Consider the following 18,352-nt stretch of genomic DNA (forward strand, 5'->3'; position numbering starts at 1 on the left):
TCAACTCGTCGAGTCTCTCCTCTAATCACAAAATTAACTTGCACAATAACAACCCTGAAAATCTAGATGTTACACCGGGAATCAACAAGGCCAACATGAATGCTGACTCTTTCATACAAAGCCATGGTGGCAGATTATCAGTGGTGAGTACAATCGGCCACGTACTATGCGGATTACACATGTTACCAAATATATTAAAGCCATCAGTTGCTAGCCCTAGTCGTATGTTGCGAGGTTCACTCAAGAAGTCAGGGTAATCCACATCAAATTTTTGCCATGACTCTCCATCAATGGGATGACGCTTCACATCATCTTCTGATCTCCCAGTACTATGTCATATCATATTTTTGGAAGCGTACCGTGAACAATACAAACGGTGTAGTCTAGGGGCCACTGGAAAGTACCGTAACACCTTATTAGCAACTTTCTTATCCTTGGTGTTTTTATCAATCCACAGACTCTCTTTACAAACGGGACAAACTTACAATGACTTGTGTTCCTTGCAGAAGAGAAAACAATTGTTTTTGCACACATGAATTGACTCGTACCCCAAACCTAACTTCTTCAGTTTCTTTTTTGCTAAATAATATGAACGGGGAACCTTGTTATCTGGTGGAAATGCCAAATGCAACTACTCAAGGAGTTGATAAAATGAACTATCAGTCCATTTGTTGTTGACCTTCATATGCATCAGCTTTGCAAAAAACTCAAGGAATGAAAACGTACATCCAGGATATAACTTGGTTTCGACTGCCCCTAACAACTTTTCAAAATCATCATCGACACCACTACCCCCTGTATTCGAGGTTCCTTCATCGAGGTTTATATCATTTTCTCTCGACTCCCATATAATATCATCAAGAACATCAGCCATCTCGTTGCTTGGCGATACGCCATCTACGACTGGAGGGATTAAAGGTTCATGGCTGAAACCATATATACGAACATGGCGTCTTATTTCTTTCGGATTCATGAAGTAATGATTATCACATTTCTCACACGGACATCTGGTTTCACCTTTGCAATCTAGGTGTAACATGGATCTGTCGACAAAATTGTCGAGTCCTAGCTGGAACACGGGAGATTGACGATGTGGATTAGTACTCCAGCTTTTATCAATAGACATGATGCAAATGAAACATAATTTAGTGTTTAAGGTTTACTTTATGGGAAAAAAAATCAAGTAGAGTATTCATAAAGTTGATGATTCAAAAAGTATTCCAACACGGAATAACCTAATTAAAACTAAAGTACGTTGCTATTAATAACCTAATTAAAGCTAAAGTTGTAATGACAAACATTAATTCACTAAAAGTATGTTGCTATTAAGTTGGTTTTATAATTGATTTAATTTGATTTTATAAAGGTAACTTAATTTGATTCTAAAGGTAAATTAATTAGATTTTATAATTAATTTAATATTTTCTTTTTTGTTATTAGTTTAATTTATTAAACTAATTTTATTTTATTTTAATATTAACATTAACTTGATTTTAAAACTACTTTAAGTTGATTTTACAACTAATTTATTATTTTTTTTAATGTTTTTTTTAAATTAATTTAATTTTATTCTATAATTAAATTAAAATTACTAGAAGTATGTTGCTATTAATATCCAAATTAAAGCAAAAGTTGTAATGACCAATATTAAGTCACTAAAAGTATTTTGCTATTAAGTTGGTTTTATAATTGATTTAATTTTGTTTTATAAATGTAACTTAATTTGATTCTAATGGTAAATTAATTAGATTTTATAATTAATTTAATATATTTTTTTTATTTGTTTAATTTAATAAACTAATTTTATTTTATTTTAATATTAACATTAACTTGATTTTAAAACTACTTTAAGTTGATTTTACAATTAATTTATTATTTTTTTAATGTTTTTTTTAAATTAATTTAATTTTATTCTATAATTGAATTAAAATTAGTAGAAGTACGTTGCTATTAATAACCTAATTAAAGCTAAAGTTGTAATGACCAACATTAAGTCACTAAAAGTATGTTGCTATTAAGTTGGTTTTATAATTGATTTAATTTGATTTTATAAAGGTAACTTAATTTGATTCTAAAGGTAAATTAATTAGATTTTCTAATTAATTTAATATTTTCTTTTTTGTTATTAGTTTAATTTATTAAACTAATTTTATTTTATTTTAATATTAACATTAACTTGATTTTAAAACTACTTTAAGTTGATTTTACAATTAATTTATTATTTTTTTAATGTTTTTTTAATTTAATTTAATTTTATTCTATAATTAAATTAAAATTACTAGAAGTACGTTGCTATTAATAACCTAATTAAAGCTAAAATTGTAATGACCAACATTAAGTCACTAAAAGTATGTTGCTATTAAGTTGGTTTTATAATTGATTTAATTTGATTTTATAAAGGTAACTTAATTTGATCCTAAGGTAAATTAATTAGATTTTCTAATTAATTGAATATTTCTTTTTTGTTATTAGTTTAATTTATTAAACTAATTTTATTTTATTTGAATATTAACTTTAACTTGATTTTAAGACTACATTAAGTTGATTTTACAACTAATTTATTATTTTTTAATGTTTTTTTTTAAATTAATTCAATTTTATTCTATAATTAATTTAAAATTACTAGAAGTACATTGTTACTAGTAACCTAATTAAAGCTAAAGTTGTAATGACCAACATTAAGTCACTACAAGTATGTTGCTATTAAGTTGGCCAAACATTAAGTCACTAAAAAATTAAGCATTTTAAAACCATATACAATACATTACTAGAAGTAAGTTGCTATTAATAACCTAATTAAGTCAAATGTATACATCCAATTTGCGTATTCCAATTTCATCCAATTTCATACAATTAAGCCAAATGTATACATCCAATTTCATACAATTTGCATATTCTAATTTCATACAATTTGCATATTCTAATTTCATCCAATTTGCATGTTCCAATTTCATCCAATTTCGTACTATTAAGCCAAATGTATACATCCAATTTCATATAAATTTATACATCTAAATTACATTTTAAGGCAATGTGGTACAAATATAAATTACAATCCAACAAATATATATATTCATGTCAATTTTCATTTTTAATCCAATGTAATCTAAACATAAATTACAAAACATACACAAAATGCATAATAAAATTCTCACAAATCTGAAAAAACACAAAATCTAACAAAATGCATACAATCCAACAAAATAATCCAACAAAATGAATAAGCACTTCATATCTCAAAATACAAACATCATCACTCAACAAAATTGAAAAATACTCACAATTTATCATCTAAATTAACACCAAAACAGAAAAATCATAAAAAATAGGAGGAATTCGACCTTGATTGGGGGCAATTTCGTAATGTAGCTAAAGGTCACCGGTTTTTGGGGCTGTGGCGGTCTTGGGGGAAGGAGGGTCTAGTACTTATCCAACAAGCAATTCCTAGTCCACCAAGTTGGAAAAAATTCGCAAGATTGAAGAAAGAAAGAGAGAAAAACGAGAGTATGTCACATGAAAATTGGGCGAAGGCAGTCGAACATTTTCAAACGCCATAATTTTAAGGCGTTCGGTGTCAAACAAAGAATGTTGCGCAAAACAAGTAGCTGTAAACAGAGGGGGGTCAAGCTCATACATTAATGCATGTTTCAAAGAAGTAAGTTATGATATAGTTAAATATTTATTTAAAGTATAAGTATTCTAAATTTTAATGTTAAATAGGATATCAGTCGAATCGCAACTTTTTGTAAGGTTAATTCCAATCGCCAAGGGGTATTTTATAGTCGTGCAGTCGAGCAACAATACGTAAGTGGTTAATTTGTATTTTTCATATAAGTGTTTATTTAGTAATCTAATTTTTAGGATTTTTATTATTTTTAAAAAAATATAGAATGCTTTACTCGATGAGATAAACCAACGAACCCAAGCTACTTCTGAGGTAAACGGTCTTGCACCAACTGCTATAAAAGATAGTTTTGAAAGAATATTCGGTGTTCGACGTGGACATATCAGAGGCATTGGGTGTAAATCCCCTACCGTTGTGTCCATGTACCATCAAGAACAACCAACGACACAAGAACAACCACAATCACAGGTAATTGTTACTAAATGCTATAATGGAAAGTAGAAGGCTATAATGATTTGTTGGTTATGATTTGATATGTTGATATTTTGTAGTTTGGTAATTTTTGGAAAGTAATGCTATAATGGAAATGGTTATGGTTTGATATATTGATATTTTGTAGTTTGGTAATTTTTGGAAAGTACAATGTTATAATGGAATGTAGAATGGTATAATGATATTTTGATATTTTGTAGTTTGGTAAAATTTTGGAAAGTAAATGCTATAATGGAAAATAGATGTGAAGAGAATTGTTATCGAGATTTAGAATGCAATCATGATTGTATGAATGAAAAGTAAGAACACAAGAAGTAAATATTAATCAGATCTTATATTGATGAAGAACTGATTACAAAATAAGTAGAGAGAAATTGCGAATGAGTAATGAATCACTCGTGCATTCGATCTCTCTACTTCTAACATCAGTCCCTATTTATAGGAAACATGACTGTACAAAAAATATACTAACTTCCAAACTATAAGCTTTGCACAAATGAAGACTTAGTAAAATAACTAACATGCGAAACTAAAGAAACAAACATTTCGACTTTTAAAACATCTAGTTTCTACAATCTCCCCCTTTGTAAACAGTCGAAACTATTTAGTTTGTGAGATGTTGAATAGCTGAATTCATTGTTCTTCTAATTTTTGAATACCAAGTAATTATGTTTTTAAGCTCCTTCTTGTCTCCTTCATTATTCTTCGAGCAATTATTCATACGAACTATGAAATTCGTATATTGCAAAGTGGTGTATCTTTCAATCTCTGAGACATTGAACAAGAACTTCTCAGGCTTCCCCTTTGTATCTTTTCCTGCGAAAACCATGCCAAAAGGTTTAAGGCATATCTCACCATCTGAATATTTCTTCGATTCTGTTTGCGACAGAGTAGACTCTCAAGGAACTGTTACTTGTTTTCCACGAACTGATGCAAGTTCTTCATTAGTTAACGCCAAGCAATCATAGTAGTTATCTATGAATTTCTTGATATGTGCAAAACCAAATTTGAACACATTTGTATCATATCCTTTGAATTTATTTTCTTCCATTTCTTTCAGTATCAGATCCACTTGAATAAGATCATTCAGATTCATCAATGGGAAGTCAGCAATAGTAAAATCAACAGCCTTGTTATCTGCTCGAACAACAAAATATCGAAAATTCTGAAGCATGTTCTTGAACAGTTCATCCTTCTTGATAGTAAGCACTTTCTTAATCTTCATCAATGACCAAACCTCATCTTGATCCTTCGCATGTACAACATGGAATCTTATTTTCATTGAAGTGTATTCATCAGCATTTTTGAAATTTTCACTGATCTTGTACTGCGCTGTTACAAACATCATCTCATTGATTAGAAAATCAAGTTGGCATCTGTTTGAATTTGCAACATCATAACTTCTTCTGGGCTTTTTCTGAAACTCATACAGATGACTTCCCACGACATTAGATTCAATGTTTTCATATGAGTACAACTTCGCAGGATCACCCTTGTTCATTGTTGGTGGGTTATTTGCTCTTTGCCTCATAATACTCTGTACTTGTCTTAATTTTTCCATTTCAGCTTCAGCTTCTGCTTTCTTTTCTTCTTTTGACTTTTCAATAAGCACCTCTTTGCCTTTTCCAACAACCATTGTTTGAGGTTTCGCACTCGAACTTCCTCCTTTAATTGAACCAATGACAATTCCCTTGAGAATTGGCTTTGTTGTTACTATTGTTGAAGGAATTGGTTTCGTGAGTACTGGCAGAGTTGTTTTGATTTGAGTGGAATGAATCTTCCCAATAGTTTTTGCATCTTCAACTTTACTTCCTTTTATTTCTCCCCCTTGCACCCCTGTGAAAGCAGGCGGGGCATTCTTTGGCCACATCGAAGTAAAATTGGAAATTGGGGCCAATGCCTTTAGGATAGCTTTCTCTAAAGTATTAACTTTGAGAGTTAAAAATTACGGAGTAAGAATCGTTTGTTGAGAAGTCTGCGAAACAAAACTTTTTAATTCAGTAATCAACTGAATTAATTTTGAAAACTGCTCCTTATTCTCTTGATGCTTGGCTTCGATCATTTGAGCAGATGGTTGATAATCAGTAGCAAGCTTGGTTACTGCTTCAGCAATAATATCAACATGTTTTTGTACTTCTAAATTTTGCAAATGAAGGTCTTGAATCTCCTTTGCAATTTCTGCCTTTAACTCTTCAATTTTGAAGTTAACATCTTCCCTAACCTTCTTCACATCTTGTACAAAAAGAACATGTCGTTCTTTTGTAATAATTTTCAAATCTTTTATAACACCATCAAAAGATTTTCCTTGAGTTTGAATGCGAAGCTCATTATTCTTGTCAGAGTCATCAACTTTGGCAATACGTTTCTCTGCAGCTTTGATCAGAGATTCAACCTCCAATCCAGATATAGATGACTTTGTACCAGTATCAGCTTGTGATTGAATAATGGCATTCAACTTTCGATTCGGGATTTTAAATTGCTTACCTGACATTAGCATATGACCAGGTATTTCCTCCTCCTCTGAATCAAAGTGTATGGATTCAAACATTCCTCCGAAACCTCCTCCTTCGGTTTCTTCATCAAACTGAGCTTGCGAAGATATAGGTTGTGGTGTTTCAGGTGATTGAGATGGAAACAATGTAGTAAAGGGATGTTTCAAAGGATGATCAAATATGCATGATGTGGTAGTATGTGTATTTGGAAGAGGAAATGGTGGTAATGAAGTAATTGGTACTGTGAGTTCAATATTTGTGATAGGTGTCCCCGTATTAGATACGTTAACAACCTTATCAGAAATAAGTTCTTCCTCGGGAACTGAGGTGTGTGTAACAACTTCAAGTGGAGTGGATGTGGTAGTGGAAATTTGCGAAGTAATTGGAAGAGTAACAATTACCGTTGTGGAAAGGGAAACAGGTGGAATTTCTGGAACCACTTCATCATCCGATGACTCATTGCGAATAATCAACTTTCGTTTCTTGTAAAGCTTTTGAGTAATATGCTTCGCAACCTCTGCAACTCTTCTTCTTTTTGAACCAGGAGAAACTGGAGCCGGAACGTCTCTAAAAATAGCTCCCTTACTACTCGAAGTAGTTGTCATGTGTGCTGATTTGCGAAGCTTCTTTAATACCCCTGATTTTGTTGGTATAGTTTCCTTCTTCGTTTTGGATGATTCATCTTTCTCAACCCCTTCATCCTTCGATACTTTAGAAGGTTCTTGTTTGCCTTTCTTTTGAGTTTGCTTCTTTTTCTTTGAGGACTCAACATTGACTTCAAGCAACACTCCAGTTTGCACATTATGATCAAACATTTTCATGTAGCGAACTAACACTTTGTGAGTAGACGAAACTTTATGAAGCATTGCATCAGGAATTCTTACGACACTTGTAAAGATATTTTCATCATCTTCAACAACTTTTGGAAATTGGTACAAAGAAAATTATGCAACTTATCCATCTTCAGGAACTTGAATGCCTTCTTTTGCATATACTTTTTCTAAAATCAAACTCCAGTACCTTGCACACAAAATCCCCTTCTCAACACTTGTATTTTCTAGACTTTTGTTGAACTCCTTCCAAAGCTGAGTTCCATAATCAACACTTAAATCATAATAAAGAACCATCACCATGGCATAAACCTCCATTCGTCCCCTGTCTAACCCAACACTCCTCCCGGTCAAACACCTGAGAAAGATTCCAAATAAGAAGTTCCAAATGCATGGTAGGCTTGATTTTCTGAAATCACTTATCTTTTCAAGAGTGGGTTGATGACCCATCTCATTGAACATGAAGATAATCTATGAATTTGTTGGCTTAAAGAATGGTGAGTTATTTGGAATGTTCAAGAAGTTGATGAACATGTTCTTGGTAAGACGAACTTTCTTGTTATTCACCAAGTTGAGGGTGATTACATCAGTTGTATAGTTGTATGACGCAGTTGATGCCGCCATTGATAACCAAGACATAGGAACAGGAAAAGAATTGAACATTGCATTTGATAATGGTGACCTTTTTAGAGCAACGGCCAACATCTTCAATTCTTCTGGGTAGGATGAAACATTTGTTGGATTAATGTCTAAGTCCATAACTATAATTGGTAAGACTTGACCCGACCCGACATGGTCCATTTGGGTTGCATACCATCATGCACTTGGATAGACTATAATGAGAGAAATAAGACACTTATGGTTATTAATATATTATAAGTTCTAGTATATTAATAATACGAATAATAAGATTATTTAATTAGTATTGATCAAGAGTTAATCTAGGATTAATTAAGTGATCAAAAGAAGACTAATTAAATATATGGGTTGATTGTGTAAATCATCCATACTTATATAATGGGCTAATGCTCCATGGATAATCAAGTTGGGCTAAAACCCATAGGATGGTCCATGGATGCTCCATGGTGTATTTGAACCCATGGATCCAAGGAAATGGAAAGCCATGACAATTAAGGATTTACCCTAATTGTAACACTATATAATGATATTATTCTTGACAAAAATCGGCCACTAATATACACTAGAATCACATTAGAAAGTGAAGAAGAGGGCTAGCCGATTTCATGAAGTGTAGAACTCTCTCAAGTTATTCTAAGTGTTTTGATGATTGTGATTCCATTTGAGGCTTCCACACTATTGGGGCTAGGCACTCAAGCTTCATGAAGACTTTCTACATCAAAGAGGTATGTATTCTATCTTGTTACACTCATTGTTTTGTATGCTAGATTAGGATAATACCTTGGATGTTCTTATTTGCATTTATAATAGAGAAAACATAGATCCAAGGTATTTAGGGTTGCATGTACACTTAGGAGTGTTAGAATGCTCAAAACCCAACAACATTCGGATCAACTTGGTAGTTTGTGCTTTGAATCTTCATAAGAGATTGTGAAATAACTTCATCAGTGTTGGATTGAGTAGCAGCCATTGTTAGGGTTCGAATAGAAGAAAGAATCAGAGAATTTGGGAATTTTTTTTGTGTTTGATCGCGTAACCGTATAACACCCTCTTTAACCCCCTTTTATACATAACCCTGATTGATTTGAATTTGAAGCGGGATGCATTTAATGATATCCGACGTGGCACCTTGAAAATTGGACCATTATTGTGAAAAGTTAGCCATGTATCAAAAAGCAACTGTTACATCGCCTAGAAAACCGAGTAGAATACCATTCATCACGTATACACAGCCTATCAATATTCCCTTTATTGAATTGTAACCGTTAGAACCCTTCGCATGGATGCAAGGCACTTTCACTTTTGGGATGAAAAGAGAAGTCATATGCCAGACTTGTGAAATCTTCAGTCTAAGTTGGTATTACTTAGAACCTCAAGGATTTCGTGAGTGCAGTGTTCCAAAGAAATAAGATAAGAAGCAAGAATTTTTTTTTTGGAATTTTGTGATGTCAAAAATGCAATTTGGCACGAAAGCAGTAAACCCCAAGCAAAGGTTGCTTCATTAATCATCAAGAAAGATGATCAACAACTTGTGTATGTTCCCGTGAATTACAATTGAATACTTTTTGATAAGTATCAAAGGGCTTGTTTTAAAAGGAATTCTTGGGTTGATTTAAAATTTCGTTACATGTCATCCTAAACATAAGGTGATAAATTGTAACTAAAATTACTTGTATGACCAGTGTAGTCAGTGACAAGTCAGCTTTGATAATGTTTATCATAACTAGGACATTCGAATGAAACTCACACGGAAATCATATTCATAAAAAAAATTAATTTATTGGATCTTGTTGGATAACAAACATCGTGGGTTTCGAATGTTTGTTCAAGACCACGCATGCAAATTGAATATGATTTGGAGTTTCGAATTTTGGTACTGAAACAAAAGTTTCATCAATATCTGGAACAATGTTCCTCATCAATTCCTTGATTTGTAAGATGTTTGGGTTTTACCTTCATCACGGACTTATGATGTCAGATCATTAACACATAATTTTTGTATATCTAGGTCTCGATTGGTTTGATCAGAGACCTCTCGGTCATACATCTTTGTGTGTGATTTGTGTTAAGAATTTTGTGATGAAAAAGATTGGCTATATGATCGAATGTACCTCTGTTATTTGTGGACCAAACATAAAAGTATTTTCTCATATGAGAAGAGTAAGGTAGCTCTTTTGACTAATGCGAATACCAGCCCAATTGGGAAGAAATTTTCATGAGATAATTTCATTAAGGCTTTCATTTCTCACACATAGAGTCATATGAGGCTTGGGTCAACATGATGCAACATGCTTCTAGGGACATCTTAACTAGTACAAAGTTGAAAGAAATGATACCTTCCCTTAGAAACATATACAAGCATGACCTATTTGCATTCTGCTCTTGACAAAAACTAAAAACACACAAAACTTAAAGAACAAAAAATATTTTTGTGGTTTTTGACTTTTTCGAAAATAAAGACATAACAAAATAAAATCTTTTTGGATTTTTGGATTTTAGAAAATAAAAACAAAACAAAAGAAAATATTTTTGATTTTTCAAGTTTGTTAAAAAAAAATATGAAATGGAACCTTAGTTACCAGATGTGAGAATGCGAAGCAATGCGAAGCCTCTTAATGCACAGTAACTTCTGAATGGTTTTGTCTCAGAGCTGCTGAATGGACCTTTCATTCTTGCGTTATCGATTTTGAAACTGAATTCACATCAATCGTTCCCAAACCTGCTAAAATTATTACAAAAGATTTTTCATTGAGAGGTTTAGTAAAAATATCAGCAAGTTGTTCAGTAGTTTTAACAAAATGTATTTCAATATTCCCATCTTCCATATGATCTTTGATAAAATGATATCGAAGAGCTAAGTGTTTTGTCTTATAGTGTTGTACTGGATTATGACAAATGCAAACTGCACTTTGAGAATCACAATACAAGGGAATCTTTTTCATGTTTATCGCATAATCATAAAGTTGACTTTGAATCCAAATGATTTGCAAAGTGCAAGGAGCAGCTGAAATGTATTCAGCCTCAGCAGTTGATATAGCAACACAAGTTTGCTTCTTTGACTGCCAACTCACCAATTTTCCATCCAATAGTTGACACCCACCACTTGTACTTTTTCTATACAAAGTGCATCCTCCTAGATCAGAATCTAAAAAAGCTTGAATGAAGAATCCCGATTTCGCAGGATACGAAAGTCCTAACGAAATTGTTCCTTTAAGATAGAGAAAAATATTTTTCACTACAGTTAAGTGAGGTTCTCTAGGATTAGCTTGATACCTAGCACAATTTCACACATAAAACAAAATATCAGGTCTACTTGCAGTTAAATACAATAAAGAACCTATCATGCTTCGATAAAGTGTTAAGTCAACAGCAGGAGTATCTAACGAAGGAGTTAGTCTTGTTCCTACTACCATTGGTACTCTAAGCTTCGTGTTGTTTATCATTCCAACCTTTTCAAGCAGATTCTTTGTATATTTTTCTTGGTTGATTAAAATTCCATCCCTGTTCTGTCTTATATTTAAAACAAGAAAACTGTTAACTTTTCCCATCATGCTCATTTCAAATTTACTTTTCATGAGATCTTCAAATTCAGTAGACAATGCTGGGTCAGTTGAGCCAAAAATAATATCATCAACATAAATTTGAACAAGCATAAGATGATTCCCAACTTTCTTGCAAAATAATGTGGGGTCAACTGATCCTTGTTTAAATTTTGATTGTTTCAAAAAATTTGTAAGTGTTGCGTACCAGGCTCTTGGTGCTTGTTTTAACCCATAAACTGCTTTGTCTAGGATGTAGACATGATCAGGATGTTCTTCATTTATAAATCCTGGTGGTTGTTCAACATAGATTGTTTCTTCTAATTCTCCATTTAAGAATGCACACTTAACATCCATTTGAAAAACATCAAAGTCTTTGTGAGCTGCATAAGCTAAAAATATGTGAACTGCTTCGAGTGTTGCAACAGGAGCAAAAGTTTCTTCATAGTCTATCCCTTCTTGTTGCGAATATCCTTTAACAACTAGTCTAGCTTTATTTCGAATAATATTGCCATCTTTGTCAGTTTTATTTTTAAAAAATCCATTTTAATCCGACAATTGAAACATCAGAAGGTTTAGTAATTAATCTCCAAACCTTATTTTGTTCAAATTCAGCCAATTCAGATTGCATAGAAACAACCCAATCTGAGTGTTCCATAGCATCCTTTACTGTCTTTGTCTCTATTTTGGAAATAAAAAAAATTAAACATACATAACTCTGGGTTCGCATTCAGTACCTCGTTTTTCGCACGAACTTGAGCTCTTGTCAACACACCATCTTGGAAAGATTGTGTTATCTGTACATGTAAAATTTGGATAAACCACAGTGTTAGTTTCCAAATAATGTGCACCTTTGTTATTAAGAATTTTTTTGAATTCTTTTGTATCTCCAAACACTTGATTAACAACAACTCGTTGAGGTGTTTCATGTGAATCCTTCACTTCTTCTTTGGCTTCATCAGTGTCATCAGTCTTCCAGCTTTCAATTTAAAGATTATCAAAGTCACAATATTGCGAAGTAAAGAGTTTATCATTTTCATCCTTTACTATTGAATCAACTATAATTTCTTTACCTTTGACCTTAGATGTGATATTAATGATTGACAATTTAGAACAATCAACCTCTTCTTCCTCTTCGATCTCACTGATTTCACTCACATTATCTGAATTGTCATCGACATCAGCATAATTGAGTTGAAAATCAAGAGTTGAATTTTCAGTTTTCTTTAAGATTTTCACTTGTTCATTCTTTGTCAAACTTTCATTGACAATATCAACCAACTCATCAGCATTCAAGAATTCATCAATTTTGACAATACCATATGCGAATCTATCATCAGGTATTTTGTCAAGATGAGCAATTGTGTTTTCGCAGTCATAAGAAACAACGTCAACTTTTTCGTGTTCATATTCAAGAAAAGGTAAAAGTTTCCTATGTTTTTCTTTGCTTATTTCTAATGAATGATGTAAAACAGTTAACTTCGCATACAAACATTTAGCAGAGTTAGAATATATGTTTCTTTATGCTAGCAACAACCTAACTTCTTTGTCTAGACTGTTCCTATCACAATTTACATTTTCCATTTGTAATTCAAGTTTATCTACTCTGCATCGTTTTATTTCTAATTCTCTTCTTGTTTTAACTAGTTGCAATTTTAGATTTTGTGGTTCTGTACTAGTAGACACAATAACAGAATCAAAATAAGCAAAAATATCATAAAATGAAGTTATTTTAGCATCATAAGCAGATAAAGGGATATTAAATGATTCAACAATAGCACGTACCTTGGTGGTCATTGGAGATTTATCAGTGGACTTGGACACAAAGCATCGTCCATAAACTTCCTCTTCGCAATTATCTTCATAGCTTGCGAACATTGCACCATGAGTTGGATGCTTCATTTCTTCATCATCAGATCTTGAAGACCAAATCTGATAAGTTCCACTTTCTTCATCATCAGACTCCCCTTTCGCAACTAATGACAAGCCTTTTGCCTTCCCGCGCACCTCCTCAAGCTTTTCTGAGTAGTAGGCTTTATCCTTGATTTTGCTTTTCTTCTCCTCTTTCTTTCTCAGCATACAATCAGCTGCGAAGTTATTTGCTCCATTGCAGTAATGACAATAGATTCCAGAATCACCTTTTGGTTTCTTCTCTTCCTTCGCATCTTTCAGCTTTTCTTCAACCTTTTCCAATTTCTTCTTTTCCTCACCTCCAGCTTTTATGAAACCACTCTTCGCATCATTTGACTTTACTTTTGGATTGAAAGGCTTTTTGAAAAATTTCTTAACTCTGTTGTTTGAATAGGATGCAACTGCTTCATCATCAGAGTTCATTAAGAAACCTTCATTGTCTGATTCTTCTTTCTCACCATCATCAATTTCAATAACCTTTGAAACTAAAGCCAAAGGTCCTCCTAGACTCTGTTTCGTTTCTTCAAGCATTTATGTAACTTCGCTTTCATGAGTTTTTTGTTGGTTGTAGAGATCATTCAAGGTGGTTGTATCAAAACTTTACTGGTTCTTTATCATCATACTCACACTACGCCATTCTTTGCGAAGACCCATAATGAATGTCAGATTGAATTCCATAAGAGATCTTGAGATTCCATACCTGCTGCAACGATAAACAAGCTCATTCAGATGATCATAGTAGTTTTCAATTGTTTCAACACCCTTTTGTCTAAATTCCTTAAGTTTAACAAGACATTGCTTAACAGAATTGATCTTTGTTTTGTCACTTCCTTGATATTTCTCTTTCAGTGTGATCCAAATATCCTTGGCTGTTTTACAACTACAAATGTAATTGTAAACCACCAGGAGGAAAAGCACCTCTTAGCTCCCTCATACATATTTTCTCATTCTTTTTCATGCGATTCTGTTGTTCAACAACATCAACTGAAGAAGCAGATGATCCGATTGTTTGTATATTTTCAGGAGGTATAACTTTTCCACTGATACAATTCTAGAGTTCTTAATCAATTCCTTGTAAGTAATCCTCCATCCTATCAACTCACTGATCATAGTATTCAGGGATTAACATTGGAATTTTGGTTGAAGAACCAAGTAAGTGAGAGAAAGAAGTCATGGTGTTCATGTTGAAGTTCGCCATTGATGAACACGAGAAATTTATAGAAAGCTTGAAAAACTTGATGTATTTGTGAATCGATCAAATAAATTGAGCATCGATTGCTAATCGATCACTAGACTAAACAATTCAAATCCAGGATCGATTCAAATCTGAAGATCAAGAGAGATTTTCTGAACCAAAATGCACGGAAAACTTTGAGTAATGTTACTACTAAAAAAGAAAATGATTCTAAAACAAAAATCAGATCAATGCAGTTTGAAATCCTTCTCTGATACCAATTGAAGAGAATTGTTATCGAGATTTAGAATGCAATCATGATTGTATGAATGAAAAGTAAGAACACAAGTAGTAAATATTAATTAGATCTTATATTGATGAAGAACTGATTACAAAATAAGCAAAGAGAAATTGCGAATGAGTAATGAATTACTCGTGCATTCGATCTCTTTACTTCTAACCTCAGTCCCTATTTATAGGAAACCTGAGTGTACAAAAAATATACTAAGTCCTGAACTGTAAGCTTCACACAAATGAAGACTTAGTAAAATAACTAACATGCGAAACTAAAGAAACAAACATTTCGACTTTTACAACATCTAGTTTCTACAAGATGTATGTTTAAGTGTATTTGATATGTTGATATTTTGTAGAATGGTATAATTAATTATAATGTTATTTTGATATGTTGTTAATATATTTTGTTTTCTTTATAGTTGCAAATGCTGCAAACAATACTATAGGACCCGGCCTGTTCTGCAACATTGGAAGAGTGGTTTCGATCATTGCCGCCACCAAATAATGAAAGAGATGATGATGAGGACGAGTAGTTACTTTAGGATTTTATGAAACATTTTGTAATTTGGAAGAATACTTAATGTGGTATGGATTAATATTTTGGATTGATTGTATAATACGTATTAATATTTCTATAAAAACTTATAAGATTATTCAAATGCTATATGGATTAATATTTGTATTGATTATAAATTTAATGTTAAATAAATAAACTAAAAAAAATAAAAAAAATCAAAAGAGTATTAGCGGCGACAACTTTTGTGGCGACACGCACGTGTTAGCGGCGACAATCTATTAGCGGCGATGGGTGAGATTAGCGACGAAACCCAGTATTAGCTGCGACTATGAGTATTAGCGGCTACAATAAGCATATTAGCAATGAAACAATGCCGACGATGCATTTGCAGCGACACGTTGCCGCTAAAGGTATTAGCGGCGAGCCATCTATCCTTTAGCGGCGACACATGTTGCCGCTGTTGCCTAATCTTCTTGTAGTGTATGACCTTTCGGCGACACCATCGCAAATGAGGGCTTTGTGAATGCTTTTAATACGTTTTTTCACGTGATCGAGGGCTTTGTGTATGCTTTTATTTCATTTTTCACGTAATCAAGTTGGACATCATCGCAATCATCGTAATCGAGGGCTTTGTTCTGACTTCAACTCCTCAGGTTCAACTAAGGAGGTTCTAACACCCCGAGTCTCATCTTGGAAGGTGGTTTATAAGGAGAAGACCTTAAGTATAAGAGGAGATAGTGGATCTGGCACTTCTGTTTCTTGGCATCAGTTTGAAGGTAACAAGTCGTTTCCTTGACCTTCTTTCCTTCTAGATCTCATTATGTTGAATATTAGGGATTTTCTAGTATATTTTTGTTAGCCATTTTGGGTATGGGATAGGATCTGAAGTTGCAACTTTTGATTTAAGCTTAACTTGGTCTCTATCTTTATAAAGTCTCCAGCTTAAGCAAGGATGAACCTTCTCTTGTGAGCTAAACCCCATTACAAGCTTGGATTTGACATTCTAGGCCATTAGAACCTTACATGTGCGTAAAGTTTGAAACTTTACATGATAAAGATGCCATAGGAGCTTAATCTGCAATATTAAGCTTTGGAATGGCTTAAAAAGCATCTGAATGGAGAAAGGACTGAAGGGACTTGATGAGTTGCATGGCCAACTCGGCGAGTCCAATGAAGATTTTCGTGCATGGACTTCTGCTTGGACTCGGCGAGTCAGCTAGGGTTTCCGCAACATTTGGACATGCATGAACTCGACGAGCTTCAGGGAAACTCGACGAGTTGTAACGACCCAATTTTCAGGCCCAAAAAATTCATTTTGGAATTAACGCATTTAACAAACATTTTACGAAAACACTGTCAATAAAACATCCATTACAAAATCATAATGTTGTATTTCTAACCATAACATCATAAGTATTGAAAATCAGAGTACGGTCCCAAAAACTTCTTGCGAAAATATGTGTGTGTGTGTGTGATGCGCTGCTACACCACCGACTCTTTTCCCTTTGACGAAGAGGTAGCTGAAACTAAAACCAAAACTGTAACCACAAAGCTTAGTGAGTTACCCCATCATACCACATACCATACAATATCGTCGGTATCTTTCAACCGATAACCTTCATCGGTATCTTTCAACCAGTAGCCTTCATCGGTATCTTTCAACCGGTAACCATCATTGGTATCTTTCAACCGGTAATCAACATCAGAATCTTTCAACCTCTATCCGTCATCGGTATCTTTCAACCGGTAACTAGGGACTATTGCACCCCCTACCACTAGCATACAATCAACAAGTATAAACATACAGTAAGGTATATCCGGGTACTGACCTACCCTTGGGTCCTAAGGACCACTGTCAGGGAAACTAATCCCTACCATACACATAAAATACCATCCATATTGAAGAGAATTGTTATCGAGATTATTAAAGCAATTATGATTTGAGTGATTGAAATGTATGACCACGAAGCGTAAATATTAATCAGATCTTATATTGATAAAGACTGATTACATGAATAAGCAGAAAGGATATTTGAGTTCCAAAAATATCCTCTACTTCTATCCTTAGTCCCTATTTATAGGGAACCTGAGTGTACAAAAAATATACTAAGTCTATTTCAATACGCTTCGCATAAAACTGACTTAGTAAAATAAGTAAAAATGCGAAACTAAACAAACACTCATTTTGACTTTTACAATTGAACCTCTACAATCTCCCCCTTTGTAAACCGTCGAAGCTATTCAGTCCTTAAGCCTTTGAATAGCTGAGTGAATTGTCTTTCGCACTTCTCCATACTAGGTAATCACCTTCTTGAGCTCCTTCTTCTCTCCTTCATTATTGTTTTTGTAATTGTTGATACGAACAATAAAGTACGTATACTGCGAAGAATTATATCTTTCAACCTCTGAGACCTTAAACAAAAATTCCTTGGGCTTTCCCTTTGTATCTCTTCCCAAAAACACCATGCCGAAAGGTTTAAGGCATATTTCCCCAACAACATAATTTGATAATGCTGACTGGGTTAAGGTTTCTTCCCAAGGAACGTTCACTTTCCTTTTCAAAGTAGTTGCCAATTCTACATCAGTTAAAGCCAAACAATCAAAGTAATTGACAAGATACGTCTTGGCATGTGCGAACCCAATCTTGAACACTTCAGTCTCAGACCCTTTGAGCTTATTTTCTTCCATATGTTTCAAAATGAGAGCCACTTGAATCAAATCATTACAATTCATCAGAGGGAAGTCGGCAATTGTGAAGTCATATTGATTGTTATCAGCTCGAATAACAAAATAACGAAAATTCTGAAGCATGTCTTCAAATTTCGTATCTTTCTTG

At 33.4% G+C, this 18,352-nt stretch overlaps 2 long non-coding RNA genes across 2 annotated transcripts in view; both read left to right on the forward strand.

Annotated features, from left to right (window-relative positions):
* LOC145002035 (uncharacterized) overlaps positions 1-15,658 on the forward strand; it is a 31,389-nt gene extending 15,731 nt beyond the window's left edge. The window contains exon 2 of the long non-coding RNA XR_013661786.1: positions 15,419-15,658. This is a non-coding gene — a long non-coding RNA (uncharacterized LOC145002035). The remainder of the gene's footprint in view (positions 1-15,418) is intronic.
* On the forward strand, positions 3,064-4,230 carry LOC145002213 (uncharacterized). Its single transcript, XR_013661856.1, has 3 exons — positions 3,064-3,655; positions 3,721-3,804; positions 3,890-4,230. It is a non-coding gene; the product is annotated as an uncharacterized LOC145002213 (long non-coding RNA).
* Positions 15,659-18,352: the final 2,694 nt, after the last annotated feature.

Source organism: Lactuca saligna, chromosome 6, assembly GCF_052625555.1.
Source record: "Lactuca saligna cultivar CGN05327 chromosome 6, ASM5262555v1, whole genome shotgun sequence".
NCBI lineage: Eukaryota > Viridiplantae > Streptophyta > Magnoliopsida > Asterales > Asteraceae > Lactuca > Lactuca saligna.